The 6,208-nt window shown below is 44.4% G+C and overlaps 1 protein-coding gene across 1 annotated transcript in view; it reads left to right on the top strand.

Annotated features, from left to right (window-relative positions):
* LOC134395722 (zinc finger protein 420-like) overlaps positions 1-6,208 on the top strand; it is a 107,486-nt gene that overhangs the window by 59,086 nt on the left and 42,192 nt on the right. The gene's annotated exons all lie outside the window — the stretch shown is intronic.

Genomic DNA, 6,208 nt, shown 5'->3' with positions numbered 1-6,208 from the left:
TGCTGGATCAGACCAAGTGTCCACCTAGTCCAGCACTCTGTTCACACAGTGGCCAACCAGCCATCGGCCAGGGAGGAACAAGCAGGACATGGTGCAACAGCACCCTCCCGCCCATGTTCCCCAGCAACTGGTGCACACAGGCTTACCGCCTCGAATACTGGAGATAGCACACAACCATCAGGGCTAGTAGCCATGGATAGCCTCCTCCTCCAAGAATTTATCCAACCCCCTTTTAAAACCATCCAGATTGGTGGCCATCATGGCATCTTGTGGCAGTGAGTTCCATAATTTAACTCTGCGCTGTGTGAAGAAGTCCTTCCTTTAATTTGTCTTGAATCTCCCACTAATCAGCTTCATGGGATGACCCCTTTGGGTTCTAGTATTTTGAGAGAGGTAGAAAACTGTCTCCCTGTCCACATTCTCCACACCAGGCATCATTTTGTACACCTCTATCAGGTCTCCCCGTAGCCTCCTTTTTTCCAAGCTAAACAATCCCAGTTTATCTCATCCCATATCTCACCATGGGATGAGATATGCCAACCAGAACAGAACGTTGTTGTTGTTGTTGTTATTATTATTATTATTATTAATAATAATAATAATAATATACCGTCCCATAGCCGAAGCTCTCTGAGTGGTTTACAAAAGTTAAAAACAGTGAACATTAAAAACAAATATACAAAATTTAAAACCATAAAAAGCATAAAATACAAACAAAATCTGTTTAAAACAACTATTCTGGGGTCAGTTAAAAAACTCCGCATATGCTGTTAAATGCCTGGGAGAATGTGTGTGTGTGTATGTGTCAGGGCCAGATTCAGAGGCCATTAGCTACATCAAGATTCAGAGGCCCCATACCACAAAAATAAAGAGAAAAGTGTATTATCCTATAATAAGAAAGGCAATGAAAGGGTACTACAGAGGATTAGGGGTACTTGTAATCAATAGCCTTCTTTAAAGATGTGTATAAAAGGACCAATAAAATCAGCTGATTTGAACTTCTTTCAAACTGGCTCCAGTTTGCACTTATTGCCTTCAGTACTAAATCTTGCGTTGCCACGCTTTCTCTATGTAAGGCAACTCTGCTGTAAGTCAGACCAGACTTTCTAACATATTTAAGCCAAAGCAATTTTGTTTTAGTTATCTTACATATTAGTTATCTCCAACATTTTTAGAGGCAGCCCATAATATGAGGCCCTCTAAGCCATGGCTTACTTGGCTTGTTCCCAAATCTGGCACATGAGTGTGTGTGTGTGTGTGTGTGTGCTGTGTGTGTATAGGTCAGCTTTCAGAACAGCAACTAGCAAATAACATTAATAATTCCCAAAACCTAGTGCCACATTGCTGCTTTCAATAACTCATCTCCCTCTCTTCTCGTGTCTTCTCTGATTGGTCTATCTATGCCAGTAACGCCTGCTCTGACTGGCAGCACCTCTTCAAAGTCTCAAACCCAAGAGCTGCAGGCCTTCCTAACAAGATCCTTTAAATGGAAAAGCTGAGATCAATCCTGGCCCAGACTCTGTCAGGTAGGGTGACCATGTGAAAAGGAGGACAATTTTTTTCACTAAAAAAAATAAAAATCATTGATTTTTATTCACTCTGCTCTTGCCTCCCAAAGGTACACTGCTTCTTACCATGGAGGTTCTGTTCTAGCCACATGAGGAGGTACAGAGGATGAACAGCATCCCCCCGCCAGTTTGACTAGATGACAGCAAGAAAATATCTTTGGTTTTTGTATAGAAGATGGATAAGTGTGGCTACGGACTGGGAGTTTTGATTTTTGTTTTCCTCTTATTTATTCAATTTTTTAAAAAAAATATATATAGCACAGCACTTTGTCTTCTGTTACCCAATAAATATTTTAATCATTGTCATTCTTATTATTATTTATTGCATTTGTATACCGCCCCCTAGCCGAGGCTCTCTGGGCAGTTCACATAGGATAAAAAAAACTTTAAAACAATATTTAAACATTTAAAATCACAAAAACGTACAATTTAAAACCACAAAAACAAACCGAGGCTAATTACATATTGCTAAATGCCTGGAAGAAGAGAAAAGTCTTGACCCGGCACCGAAAAGGTAACAATGTCGGCGCCAGGCAGGCCTCGTCGGGGAGATTGTTCCACAATTGGGGGCTACCACAGAAAAGGCCCTCTCTCTTGTTGCTGTCCTCCTAACTTCCCTCGGAGAAGGCACCCGGAGGAGGACCTTGGATGTTGAGCGCAGTGTACGGGTAGGTTCATGTCGGGAGAGGCGTCATGTGAGCGTGGGAGAAGCAAATCCTGGTGAAGTTCCCACCATTGCACAAGGGATTGGGCCCTAATTTAAGCTAGATAGGATGTGCTGGAAGGAGTGGACTTTTCCACCCGCCCCTCCCTCCCCACGGCAGCCCCTCCAGCCCCTTGAAAGAGTTTCACAAAGAGTCACAGAATCATAGAATAGTAGAGTTGGAAGGGGCCTACAAGGTCATCGAGTCCAACCCCCTGCTCAATGCAGGAATCCACCCCAACAGATGCTTGTCCAGCTGCCTCTTGAAGGCCTCTAGTGTGGGAGAGCCCACAACCTCCCTAAGTAACTGATTCCATTGTCGTACTGCTCTAACAGTCAGGAAGGTTTTCCTGATGTCCAGCTGGAATCTGGCTTCCTTTAACTTGAGCCCGTTATTCCGTGTCCTGCACTCTGGGAGGATCGAGAAGAGATCCTGGCCCTCCTCTGTGTGACAACCTTTTAAGTATTTGAAGAGACCCTGTTGGATGGGCTGAGCTGTAAGGGGGAGGGGGGGACCTCCCCCCAAATCAGGTGGAGAGACCTTTGTCTCATGGAAGGTGAGAGAAGCAACAGCTGGCAAAATTCCTTCTTCCACACAAGGAGTAAAAACACTACCTCCTCATCCAATTCTGTCTTTGGCCACCCTGACCATCTCCACCTTCTGTATCCAACAAGGTTTGCTGACCCCCCCCACCCACCGAAAAAAAGAGTGGCAGAAGAGCCTCCCTCCCGGCTCTTTTATAAACAGAGAAAAATGGCCTGAGTGTTCATTTGGCACATTCCTGCCCCTCATGTGGGTGGAAGGACCGCTCCTTAGCAAAAACTTGCTGGTGCGTGAGCGACACACCAGTCCTACAGAGGTAAATCGCATGGAGTTCAAGGGGAGCTTTACTTCCAAGTAAGCAGATAGAGCCGCTTTCCCCAAACCTGGCGCTCATTAGATGTGCCGGACCACAACTCCCAGCATCCCTAATGACTGGCCATGACGGCTGGGGTCAGTAGTCCAACACATCTGGAGGTCATCAGTTGCAGGGTGGCCGTATGAAAAGGAGGACAGGCCTCCTGTATCTTTAACAGTTGAATAGAAAAGGGAATTTCAGCAGGAGCTATACAAGAGTGATCAGATACAAAAGAGGGCAGGGCTCCTGCAGCTTGGACTGTTATGATGAAGAGGGAATGTCACCAGGTGCTGCATGCATACAAATGACATCTGCTGAAATTCCCTTTTCTATACAACTGTTAAAGATACAGGAGCCCTGTCCTTCTTTTCATATGGTCACTCTACTACCACCCCTATCATCCCATAACATTGTTATATTTTCGGTGCCAGGTCAAGACCTTTCTCTTCTCCCAGGCATTTAACAGCATTTAACAACATATGCTAAGTTTGTTTGTTTTTTAATGGACCCCAGAACTGTTGTTGTTTAAAATGGATACTGTTTTATACTGTTGTTTTTATATTTTTGATGGTTTTAAATTTTGTATACTTCTTAATGTTCACTGTTTTAAACTTTTGTAAACCGCCCAGAGAGCTTCGGCTATGGGGCGGTATATAAATTTAATAAATAAATAAATACCATCCCCAGTCAGCAACAGTTGTATAGAAAAGGGAATTTCAGCAGGTGTCATTTGTATGCACGCAGCACTTGGTGAAATCCCCCTTTCAAAAGAACAATTAAAGCTGCAGGAGCCCTGCCCTCTTTTGTACTTGGTCATTCTAGGCAGGGCTCCTGCAGCTTTGACTGTTGTGATAAAGAAGGAATCTCACCAGGTGCTGCCTGCCTACAAATGACACCTGCTGAAATCCCCTTTTCGATACAACTGTGAAAGATACAGGAGCCCCGTCCTCCTTTCCACATGGTCACCCTAGCCAGTTGGCATATAAAATTGCACCCCAAGCCAATTTCTCTCTCTCCCTCTCTTTTACCACATCCTCCTAGCCCCCCCCCCAATATTCTCCCTCTCCCCTAAGAAAGACAAGAAATACTCCTTCCAACCCTAATTGCACCTTTAACTCACCACTGGCAGGAAAAATCCTCCACAAAAGCCGTTTGTAGAACAAGTTAGGAGAGAAAAGTGCAGCTTGCATTGATGTCCCCCTTGCCTCCCCCATTTCCTTCACCTCTAGGAATTCGTGCTCTGTTGTTTTAACCATTAAGACAGCAGTTGGGGGAAGTCCTACAACTCCCAAAATCTAACCAGCATTAAAACTCAGATCTGGTTCTCCTTTGCTGGCCGTGTAGCGTCTCCTCCTACCCTCCACCTGGATATTTGTGGTGTATCTGGTGAAGGCCAGATCTGGTATCTCCCACACTAGAGGCCTTCAAGAGGCAGCTGGACAAGCATCTGCCAGGGATGCTTTAGGGTGGATTCCTGCATTGAGCCGGGGGTTGGACTGGATGACCTTGTAGGCCCCTTCCAACTCTGCTATTCTATGATTCTATGACTGGTGGGAGGAGCAAGGAGTTCTGTTGTCAATTTGATTGGAAAGCCAGACTTAGATGGGTTGTCATAGCTGGGCCCAGCTGCGAAGCTGTGGGGTGGCTAAGGTGTGGGCTGGGAGTCTGGAGATCCAGGTTCTAGTCCCCACTTGGCCATGGAAACCCACTGGGTGACTTTGGGCCAGTCACAGACTCTCAGCCCAACCTACCTCACAGGGTGGTTGTTGAATTCCTTGGAGGAAAAAAGGCAGGATATAAATGCAATAATAATAATAACAACAACAACTTTTAAAAGCCTTCTATTCTTTTTTATTTATTTATTTAGAGTATTTTTATCCCACACCTCAGCAAAAAAGGCTCCTGGAGCAGCTTACAATCAGGGAGCTACGGCTGTTGGGCGATATAAAAATGCAATAAATAATAATAATAATAATAATAATAATAATAATAATAATAATAATAATTAAAGAAGACAGTCCCTGCCCTCAGGCTTACATTCTAAAAAAGGCATGACACACAAGGAAAAGGGGATGTGGAGCGAAGAGGGAGAAAAGAAAAGAAAAATAAGGAGATTGTTCAGGCTGGTGGGAAGGCCCTGCTCGCCGCCCCCCCCCCCATCTCCCAATGGAGGGGCAGACCAACAGCTCCTTCTTCTTCCCCACAGGGTCATGATGACCGTAAGCCCTGTTTGGGGGGCAGGGGTCCAACTGAACCAGGCTCTGATGGTCTCTGCCTGCTCCTGTCTTCCAGAAAAGATAGTCACGTGGATAATTAGGCAGGAACATCGCAGCCTGACTCAATATAAGACAGCTTCCTAGAGGCGATCTTGAACAGATTTTGGGCAGTTCTGTTTGATCATAATGACTAGTCTGTTTCATTTGGTTGGCTGGCGTCTCACTCATTCCATGTATTTTATTTATTTATTTATTTATTTATTTTATTACATTTATATACCGCCCCATAGCCGAAGCTCTCTGGGCGGTTTACAAAAGTTAAAAACAATGGACATTAAAAACAGATCTACAAAATTTAAAACCACCAAAAGTATTTTTTTAAAAAAAACCAATACCCATTTAAAACAACTATTCTCAGGTCAGTTAAAAACTCAGCATATTCTGTTAAATTCATGATCTTTCTTTCTTTCTTTCTTTCTTTCTTCAGATTGCGAGCAGGTGAAGGAATACGTAGTGAAAAATAACCCACCCCAAAGCCCCGAGAAGCTGAACCTTTGCAAAGGACTTTACGAAGGAGAGCAGCAGAGACCACTTTTCAGGGTGAGGAGTGGGAAGGAACTTCCAAGAACCAACAGAGACCAAAAAGACAGCCAAGAAGTCACCCAAAGAACCGAATGAGCAAATCCATTTCTTGTGCCAAACACCTTCTGCGGCATCCGAAAAAAGAAAAAAATAAGTGGATTCTCAGCAGGGCTGGTGGAACAGCCTTGCTTTGCCTCTCATCTCCCAGTGGGGAGGGGCAAACCAACTGAAGCAGACCCA

This window comes from Elgaria multicarinata, chromosome 3 (genome assembly GCF_023053635.1).
Source record: "Elgaria multicarinata webbii isolate HBS135686 ecotype San Diego chromosome 3, rElgMul1.1.pri, whole genome shotgun sequence".
NCBI classification, from domain to species: Eukaryota; Metazoa; Chordata; class Lepidosauria; order Squamata; family Anguidae; genus Elgaria; species Elgaria multicarinata.
This window is presented reverse-complemented; position numbering and strand designations above follow the sequence as displayed.